At 42.2% G+C, this 10,876-nt stretch overlaps 1 protein-coding gene across 1 annotated transcript in view; it reads right to left on the bottom strand.

The window, feature by feature from the left end:
- The window catches only part of PRRC2A (proline rich coiled-coil 2A), a 42,352-nt gene extending 32,654 nt beyond the window's left edge, over positions 1-9,698 (bottom strand). Inside the window, exon 1 of the mRNA XM_063291257.1 lies at positions 9,515-9,698. The gene's annotated coding sequence lies outside the window, so the exon portion shown is untranslated. The remainder of the gene's footprint in view (positions 1-9,514) is intronic.
- Between the last annotated feature and the right edge of the window lie 1,178 nt (positions 9,699-10,876).

A 10,876-nucleotide genomic window follows, 5' to 3' on the forward strand; every position in this document is an offset into this window, starting at 1 on the left:
CAATGGCACACTCTTGGTTTGCTCCACGAAGCCAAGATCAGGGGGACTGAGATGGACTGATGCACAAGGGCTCAGTGACAGGTGCAAGACTGAGGGCAGAGAAGGACAGGAGTCGCTCTGGGACACTAAAAGGTTTCAACTTTCACCTGGCAGGAAGCAGCAATAAAACAAGTTTAACAGCAAGAAAATTGCTGAGCAAGAATTCGGCATGGGCAATTGCAATCTCCGTGAGTAAGAAACAGGGTAGGGACAATCAGCCTATTACTCTGGCCTAAGTAGAGTCAGGTGATCCAGCTAACCAAGTTCAGCTACTGCAACTCACAATGGCCCTTCCAACTTGCTACTACATGGAATTCAGTCCTAATATAAGATATTGTTTTGTAGGAGACAACGCAACCGGTTCCCTAGCCCAGGGATGGTTACTGCCCATGGTAGCCGATCACAGGCAGAGGTTATTTCAGCTTACAACTTCTATTTAAAGATACTAGGATTGAAGTAGGGGATCATCAGCATGCCAACAGGTTCTTTCTCAATGAGTTGCCATCTTCCTTCTGCACGGATGATGCGGGTAGGGAGAGCTCTTCACAAGTCCGCAGTACCAGGAAGGTAACTGGTGTACGCAGGAGAGAGTTGGCAGTACCCAAATCAGCTGGCCAATGAACACAGGTCAGAAGTTTGGGAGCAGCTACCATATCAAGTCACATCCCTCTTCCAAGCTTAAGAGCGCAAAGGCCAGCTGATAGATTGGGCTTCACCTACGTTCCTAACTGAAAAGAAAAGACAGGTAGTCTTCCCTTAACAACCACAACTGAGCCCAGATTTTCAGTTGTCAGTCATAACAGTTGTTAAGTGAGCCAGACTCGTTTTTACAACTTTTACTGCAGTTGTTAAGTGAGTCACAGTGGTCATTAAGTGATTCAAGATTGGGGCTTGTGGTTTCCTTCGGTTGTTAAGTGAACCAGGAGTTACTTTGCAGTATTGTGGGGGGTGAAGTGTGATACTTGTATGTTTTCCACCAAAACATGACTATGGAAATGCCTCTGTGACTACAGTAGTATCATTTTCAGTTAATATTACTGTTATTTTCAATGAATATTACTGGTTGATAATTGAAAACTTTTACTGTAAGGTCTTCATCGGAATCTTTGTTCTACAGCACAGCACTAAACAGGTTTAAAGGTATGGTACTGTAGAACTGTAGTACTTAGGCCTGCCTTTAATTTTTTCCCAGTACAGTACTGTGCAGTGATAAAAGCTGCAGAGTTTACTACAGCAGGAAAAAAAGTCACAGCACTGCATATAAATCTGATTTTTATAGAACAACTGTTTTAAAAACAGTAAACCACATTCAGTATTTTAAAATATAATTAAAAATCAGACAGGCAGAGGATGGAACACGCATGGCACCACACAAATCTGTACTTAAGTTAAACAAAAACTGGGAAAAAATGAAAGGCAAGCATAAGTACAGCACTGCATGGAAAAAGTACTTACCTTTCCTGTACAGTACTGTAAGGCACACACAAGCCTCCCTCTGCCGGCTGCTAAATCACAGTAGGTAGTGCGGCCATGTGATTGGGCCTGCCGACTCAGAAATCCAGCGTGGTAAGCCTGAAGGACTTCCTGGTTCTAAAGGGCGGACATGTGACCTAAAATGGCCGCTGCTTCTGGGATGATCAAATCTCGGTCACGTGATTGCGGAGGCCTTGCGAGGGTCGTAATTTCGGGCCCCGGTGGGAAATCTACTTTTGGGGTGCCATAGTAACTTCTAATGGCCTTTAAGCGACCAGTCAGTAAATGAAAACTACCTGTAAACAAAACCACTCCCTAAAGGAAATGCAGTGCTAATCAAGATGGAAGCACCCTCACAGCAGCAGCTACGCTTGGCACTCACAAGGTGAGTTATCTACGGCAGCTCTTCTAGCTAGGTTTTCTTCAGCTCTACATTTACGGAATAGGAGAGAATTTCTGGTTTGAGAAGATTCAAAGGATTTCACACAGAATGCAGCTACTGCGAGTGCAAATACTCAAAAAGAGCTTCTGTTCCTGCTGTACAGTAGCTGAATACCTCTCCTCCTCAATTTCCCATATTAGGAACTGAATTCTCCAAATGCTCAACCTTTATTGCATAAACAACATATTAGTACTCATGGTGATTTGGCAGTTTGAAAATATCACTTCAACTTCACAAAGCCCCTTGGTTTTTTTTTCCAAGGTCCTTTACATTCCCCTTAAGTTGCTCTATTTCGGCTGCTATTATTGTAGGCATGAACTCAAATATGCTACATACCAAGCAAGCAGTATATGCTCGGGAATAATTCCCAAGACTGCATCCTGTTCTTTCAGTACACACATTAACTGTTTATCCTTCCACCACCTTCTAATCTGGTGGTGGCGGGGTTAGCTCGTCTTTGGCAAGTAAAAGTCACATTATGAATGGACTTGGCGGAAGAAATACGTATTACAAAACACTACTGCAAAAAAAAAAAAAAAAAAAGAAAGAAGAAAAAAGAAAAAAGCAGCAAAAGATAAAACATAGGTGATCACTGCAATCTGATTACTTTTTGGAAGACAAAGATGCACAACTGTGAAAAATATAGGGATGGGGGTAGGCAGGGAAGCCAAAATAATTTAACGTTCTCACGCAGCATCTCGATACTAGGGTTTCTGGCTGCCGTTCAAATTTCACAAGCATGAAAGAATAGCCTTGTTGGATCAGAATAAACCTCCAGACTAGATCGATTTAACCCAGCATTTGTTCTGATGGTGGCCTCCAGCCACAGGAGTGCAGGGACACTCTTTCACTTGTGTTCTGCAGCAACTGCTAAGGAGAGGCGTAAAGCGTCTTATACTGGAGATACTATATAACTGCCATCTGTAGCCCAACAGCTTTATTCTCCAGGAACTTGTCTAATACCCTTTTAAAACTATCCAAGTTGGTGGTCATCATTCTTCTTATAGCAGTGAAGAAATACTCCCTTTTATCTGTCTTGACCCTCCTACCAATTACCCTCATGGGATGGACCCAGGTTTCTAGTATACATCTTTTCCAGCTCAACGATATCCTTTCTAAGATGTGGTATCGTTATTGTTCACAATATTCAAAGTATGCTTGCTTGTACCCATCACCCTCTCTGAAAGCGTTATGATATTGGCACTTTTACTTTCCATTTGTTTTCTAAAGGCTTATTTTTAAATTTGCTTTTCTCATAACAGCCACATAGACTCAACCATTTTTCAATCAAGAAATCTGTCAGAACCTCATTATTATTTTTCCTAGGCAGTTACTGCTAGCTTAGATTCCTTTCAGAGTATTTGCATTAAGGGGTTTTTTTTTGGGGGGGGGAATGCACATTTTACATTTGCTTATGCTGAAATGCAGCCATCATTTTAGAGATATTTAAGTATTTTATTTAACCTATTTCTTTTTGCTCACAACAAAAGTTACAAATCTCTTCATAAATGTGACAGAAAAATTAGAAATGTAAAGATTGTAAATGTGGGAAAAAAAATTAAATGACACATTTTTTCATACTGCATCCTTAAGTAGGACTTTTTGGTTCCCTCCACCCTCAATTATTCGGTGTTTTCAGCAAATGTCTCTCCTTGAGAGATCTTTTATCAGTCCTTTGCAAAAAATGATCATTTAGTCCTATTCTCAGTTTTTTATTCCTTGACTACTTACTGGCCCATAAGAAAATTTCTTTTTATCCTTTGAAAGCTGTGTTTCCTAGGTTACCCAGCCTATGTGACATTTCCTGGGAAATCAAACTTAATTATGGTTAGGATAATTGTACCAAGTGTGTGGTTATGAATCAACAGTTACATTAACTAGACTCAACCCAGAAATGTTATCACTGAAAGATGCAAAAATTACGTTTCATAGAAAATGCAATTGTCTAATCAGAGTTTAACTTTATTACTAATTTTATCTCTTAAATACTTATGACCTTAGATTTTAATTGAAAACATGTAGTATACTTATCCCAGAGCCATCTCAGACTGAATCTAAGCCACAAATAAAAATACTGAAGGTATAATTTGCCAGCAAAATGTAGGGACCCCATTCATTCCTATGGTTTCAGTATCAGATGAGTTGGGCTTCCTAGTGTTGCCCTTCTTTTTATATAAGCAAAGCCAAGAGAAATTGCTTACAGAGTTAGCATCTATGTCTAATCTGGTTTTCCTTTATACGTATTGTGGAAAATAGGCAGTCCTCATTTAGCGACCACAATGGGGACTGGCAACTTGGCCATTACGCAAAGCAATCGCTAAGTGAAACCACGACTGTCCTTATGATCTTCAGCTTTCCTTTGGTTTACAGATCTGCAAAGGTCATAAATGTGAGGACCAGTTATAAAGTTACTTTTTCATCACTGTGGTAACTGCAAGTCACTAAACAAGGCAGTCGCTAAATGAGGACTACCTGTATTGCCACACCACCAAATTTGCAAAACTCCCACGCTGATTCTTTTTAGCAGAATGAGAAATAGCATTGCTTTTTCTCTCAATTAAAAAATAACATCAAAATTAAATTACGGCATAGCGCAGACCATTAACCTATAGCCGATGCAGATCGTAGGACAATGGCATAGTAGTTTATCATCCAGTATTACTAATCATTTTGCTGCTGTATTTTGTACCAACTGGTTTGTGTTTGTGTGCACATACCACCATTTAAAAAAAAAAAATGCTGTTAGGGTAAAATGAATATAAGCATCCCATTCCAAAATGAGTGTTTTGGTCCTAGAATCAAAATGTAAGAGCAGTGAACTTTAAGTTGCTGGGTCAATTTACTCTCACCAAGCCTTCTAGTTTTCAATACCTGTAAGTTGGCATAAAGCATCTGATCTTCGACAGAACCGCGGTACAGGTACACCGAGGAAATGTACATCAAAACACTACAGTTGCATAGGTCTTTCCCACAGATTCAGGCACAAAGAAAATACTACTACTTCGGGGGGGGGGAAGATACAACTGCTTTTCCATGTGGCGGCACTGTAAAAGTACGTACTCCCGGTTGTACATTATCAGCACTACACTAGCGCAGCTCTCACACAGCAAGGTACTGAAAGCCAGCTAAACGGGATCACACACTGAGCTTCCTTGGCCATCCTTATCTAAGCTACTGCCAGAAATGAACTATGCAGGTAGCATGGCTGACAAATCGTTTCCACATCCAAACTGTAGCCGAGAACATCCTCCTGTGGAACAGGAAACGACGTGAAATTTGTTCACCCACCAAAATTCACAGAGTAGGACAGCACACTTTTCCATACACTTCACCTCTTCAAACGCCAAGCTTGAAAACGTAATTAAATTATTGGAAAGTGAGATGGAAGTGAGAAATAGAACCAAGTCTTTCACTTCATGCTAATTAAGAGTGCATTTAAGATTTCAGCGGTGATTAATCCAGTATCAGGCACATGTCACAGTCAAGGCCTCCAACGTCTAAATCCTAATTATATACTTAATTATAAGTGTACCTTTAAAGTGTTGCTATAGGGATAGCTAGCTAAAGAATACGGTATGATCAACATACCATTCTAAGCACTGTCAATAACCAGTAGTACAGTCTAGGTCACCTACACTCACATTAATTAATAAATAGTTCGGGATTTTAAGATACTTTGAAACTTCTCTCTTCAACAAAAATAGATCTAAAGATGATGATAGTCAAATATAAACAGAGATCAAATGTTGAACGAAATGCTTAAAAAGGTGCTCCAGTCCCTTCCATGCATGCAATGTTTACTATCATTTATATTTCCTGCAGCATTAGATAATGTAAGATTCTGTTTCTGTCACCCCCAAGTTGTCATCACCCAGTCAGGTAACTGTTAATAGCACTGATTTAAAGGGAGGGAGGGAATCTAAAGCCAGCCCTTGGCTCCTTCTGAGATATAGCTGGTCAGCATTATTGCTAATATCTAACTACAGCTGGATTAAACCTTGAAGTGTTACAGAGCAGCTGTTTGTGGAGATATCTCCAAAATCTACCAGGGCAAGCGTTTGCAAATGATTTAACATGCAGATTAATTAGTATGATTATATGAACTCACTATGCAAAGTATCCAATATATGTATTAAAAGCAAGCATCTCCTGTACATCATTTCAGCCACTTCCTTATGCAAAAGAGCACAATTTTTCATTTCAGCCGTATGAAATAGGCACTGTTTCCTCTTCAAGCAGGATTTTTAGGGCCATATTACATTTATGTTTCAACAAGATTGTGTCATGCTGCTTAATCTTCTGAAAGGATATCTAATACCACAGCCCTCATTGTGTTTTCACTACATAATGCATAGCTAAGATGTTCAATTCCCCCAGCACTGCACAACCAGATATAATGGCACCTGAGTGAAAACAAGCTGATAGAGATTTAAAAATAGCACTACTAGTAGCAGCTGATAATTTTCTATCCATTATTCATGCAGCATTCATTTCTGGAATATAAATTTCCCATACTACTCAACTTTGTGCATCGTCCTTTTGAACACTGGCCACTCATGTATCATAAATCAGCTGGACGCGCATTTATTAGAAAACTACATGTTTAAGCCAGTTTATAAATCTGAACGTTTAATCATTCAAGCGATAAAAACCTCAATTTAATTATATTTTAACCGTCCGTTAGAAGGAGAAAGAACACAGTTTCAAAGCTACCCTGATACCGAATCAGCTATCATTAATTATTAATATATCCAATTTATCTGCAGAATCTCAAAACTGCATTAAAGGAATATGTTTTGAAGTCTCCCATCACTAGCAACCATGCTAACCCATATTTACTTAATTAGTTCCCCTCCCCCAAAACAAACAAACAAACAACAAAACCTGATCTGAAAGTAGATGCAATTTCAACAAAAAAGCAGCAATCTAAATTCCATCACTAGAACAGAAAAGCACTGGATAAAAATGTCTTTCTCCAGCAAGCATTTTGGTTTTGAACCAAGCAGGGAAACAAATAGCCACTGCCTCATCTTATTTCCTTCCCCTGCATTTAGCCCCAAAACACAATCGGTAAATACTGAAATTCAAGACTATCAGGGAAAGGGGAGGAGGATCCAGAGTGCCCCCACAACCTTACTCTTCCTTCCTCCCAACTAGCATCAGCAACTGCCTGATAATTTCCACGAAAAGGATTTGAAATTCAGAGCATATGCAAATAATGCCAAGCCGAGTTGCCTTGAAATGCAAGATTTAGCTGTTTCATTTTCAAACACTTCACTGAAATTATCATGTATTTTTACCTCTGTGCACAGTAAACTTAACAAGGATAGTCAAGACATCAGTGAAAAACCTACGCTAGGTTTAACCAATATCCAATATTCTGGAGACATGCTTCTGGTTTCACACACACACCCTTTATTTTGGAAAACACCTCATTCAGAGAATCACAGATCGGAAATGAAAGGGAGCCATATTAGCTCTTTTTGTGCCAGAAGACACCCTCAGATCACCATCACCCACCCTCCAGCCACAGTGATGGGAAATTCAAATTTAGCTTTTAAGCTAAATTAATTCTGGCTGTGGCATTAAAAAAAAATACCCTCCAAATGGAATACACATACCACAAGGACCCATTAATATTTACTAACCACAGATGACAAGGGAATTCTCCCCCTCAAACAATTGATTTTGTGTTTAGAACACTATAAAAAAATGGAAGACTTTAGATTAACTCGCCACTGTCTCTTTCCCTAAAGGCACACCCCTCATTTAAGTTCTATCCCAACTGTGATGTGTTTATCCTCTCTAAACGGATTCTCCATTAACCAGATTTAAGGAAATACATACTTGCATTCCAATACTAACATGCTGGTGTTTAGCGTCATCCCAGAGCAGCGTAAGGAATCACAGCACCTGGTTTTTAAATTGATTCAGATTTTTTAAGTGCAGTAAAACAGGCTTTTATGCAAACCCAACAGCCCATCCAAATTAACATGGCTGTAACTTCATGATTATCTCAAGACTATCTTCAGTTGAGGGGACCTTCTGAGCAAACCGAGAAGCACCATTTTTTCCCATTTAGAGTGATATTAAAGCAAGCACTGGAAAAGGCTTGATGGTTGGTCTCTTCAAACATTAGCCCTGCCTAAATCATCATTAAAACACCTGCCACACCTCCTCCCTTCCCCTGCCTCGCTCTTTTAAATAGATTGAAATTCAACACAGAATAAATAAATAAATAATTTAGCCTGCATGCTGCAGGGGAACTGCAATGATCAAGCTTTTTAAAAAAAAATAAAAAATAAAAAAGGGTGTCCCCAGTTTTGTTTTGTTTTTAAATCCAACTACCCTTCCCCTTCAGTTGTCTAAATTTTCTAGCAGTTTCTGATTTTTGCTTAGGTAAATAAGAAAGGCCCCAGCTGATTCGATCTCTGGTTTCAGCAGCATCCCATCTCCTGAATGACACCACTACACTGAAGATATGTGCCGGGCTGTGGGGGGGGGACGGGACATATTCCTCCCATTTGATCCCCAGCGGCATTTTGGACTTCAGAATCAAATGCTCTCCACCCCTTTCCTGCAAGGGCTGTGGAAATAATGGCGAGGTACAAAGGCAGCCCAGCACATCCTCAACAACGCCAGCAGGACAGACCCTCGAGGGGCAGCTCCTGGGGAAGAAATAGAACTAAAACCCAGGCAAAATTAAAGCGTTTCTCCCCCCCTTACCCTCCATCCAGCTTCATTTCAGGGCTTTGGCCAGGAGCCTTTTGTCGAATAAAACCAGCCAGGGGTGGAGGAGAAATAAGGCACCTCGGGATGGCTTCTCAATCCCAGGGGCCGACCTCGTCCCCCAAATGCAGCCTCCAGGACCCGCCAACGATGGCTACTGGACGATTAAGGGGTGGGGGGTGCTCCTGCCCCCAACAGCTGTCCCGGGGAGACCCTGGGGCTTCCCCCCTTCAGGCACACCCCCTTCAAAGGGAGGGGACTTGAACCCCCCGGAATTACCAGGTGTGTCGTGAAATGGAGCAAGGGGGTGGTGACGGTGGCGGTCCTAAAACTGGGTCATCACTGAACTCTACCTGAAGGCTGGACCTCCGAAAGGCCTGTGGTCGGCCCTTCTGAGCGGCGCCCGCGCCCACCCGCGGATTTTCGCCGAGAGGGGAAACCGCTCCGGGGGTGGGAGAAGGCCTGGCGGAAGACCCGGCGTCTCTTTTTGCAAGCATCCTCCTTTCTTCTCCCTTTGGAGGCGGCTCCGCTGGGGAGAGCAAGTACGCGCCCAGCTACCCTCGACGGGGGCAAATACCCACCAGCAGCAACAAGGGCAACGCTCCGGGAAGGGCAGGGCCGGTTCAGAGGAGCGGAGAGCGCGGCCCGAGGGGCGGATGGCTGCGGATTCAGTTTGGTTAGAGTAATCGAGAAGGATGAAGTAGGGGACAAGATGGCGGAGGCCTGAACGTTCTACCGGCTCAACCCAAACTATTCTCCCTCCTCGCACCAGCACCGCTTTGTAGGAACTTGAGGACAGGCTTACTGAGAACGAACCAGGCCGATACCCACCTCGTCGGATCGGGCTCGGTCCGCTCTTTCCGGATACGAGCTTCCCGGGAGCGGAAGGGAGTCCAAGGCGAAGGATGGAGGCAGATTACGCTAACCCCCTCCCCCGGCTTTGTAATTTGTCCAAGGCCCGATGTGGCAGCCTCGGCGTCTAAGCACCGACTAAACGGCCATCCGGGTCCCAGGCCCCGGCGGCGGCGACGAAGCCACGCCCCTCTACGCTGCATGAGAGGAGGGGCTGAAGGGAGAAAACCCGGAGGAAGGGAATTAGAAGATTGTGGAGTTGCGTTCGGTTGGGGACGCGGGTTAGCGGTCTGGAGGACCCGTGTCATAGCGTAGCAGCCTGCGATGCGCGGAGGGCTCTTTTAATCCTCGATTGCAAAAAATATTTTTTACCAATTACACGTAACGGGAGACATGGTAGGAGGAGAGCCGTGTTAGTCTATGGTGGCAAGAAAAAAATCAGGAGGAGTCTAAATAGCACGTTTTCCGACCACAGTAATCCATTTTATTAAAAGGCATAAAAGCTCTCCAAAGCTGCTGCCTTTTAATAAAATGTGTTACTCGGAAAAAGTGCTACCAGACTCCTGACTTTTTTTACCTAACAGGAGAGGGATCACATTCCAGCATGATTATTAATTGCTGTTGAGCTGACCAGCTACTGGAAGTAAGCATAATCTTTGCGAAAAACGTATATTTCCTTGTTTATTAATGAAGGGCTTCCTTTGTTAGTGTATTGCATGCTAAAAGGAGGGAGCTGGTTTTCTTGTGATTTGGGGCCATCCAAGGCATGGCTAGATATTTGAAATGGTTAGGTCAGCCTTTCTCAACCTTTTGACCCTGGAGGAACCCTTGAAATATTTTTAAGGCCTTGGGGAACCCCTGCACATTCAGGCTCAAATATAGGCCGGAAGTTACAAAATTATATTTGTTTCATGGGTAGGCCTGTATGTATGCACTAACCGTGAGTGTTCTTAAACTGAAAATAAAGAATGAAATTTACCTCTTTCATGTGAAGTTGCCTGAATTTGAAATAACTTTTTAAATAAATCGTGATCTCCCAGGGACCCCCTAGTGACCTCTGGTGGAACCCTGGTTGAGAAACCCTGGGTTAGGTAGATTTAAGATGTTCCTTTCAAAGCCGTAAAAGGTACCAGTTAAAAATGTCTGCAAGCAAACAACCAAGCTCAGAGAGTACCAAGGACTCCACGGTTAAAATGGAACCCAATGAGATATTTCACTAATTTGGTTTCTAGTATGCTTCTATTTACTGAGCAAATAATAGTAGTAGTAGTAGTAATAATAATAATAATAATGCCTGTGTTCACTCAGGCCTTGCTTCTGCCATGATAGTGGAACATCATG

This window comes from Candoia aspera, chromosome 2, assembly GCF_035149785.1.
Source record: "Candoia aspera isolate rCanAsp1 chromosome 2, rCanAsp1.hap2, whole genome shotgun sequence".
Lineage (NCBI taxonomy): Eukaryota > Metazoa > Chordata > Lepidosauria > Squamata > Boidae > Candoia > Candoia aspera.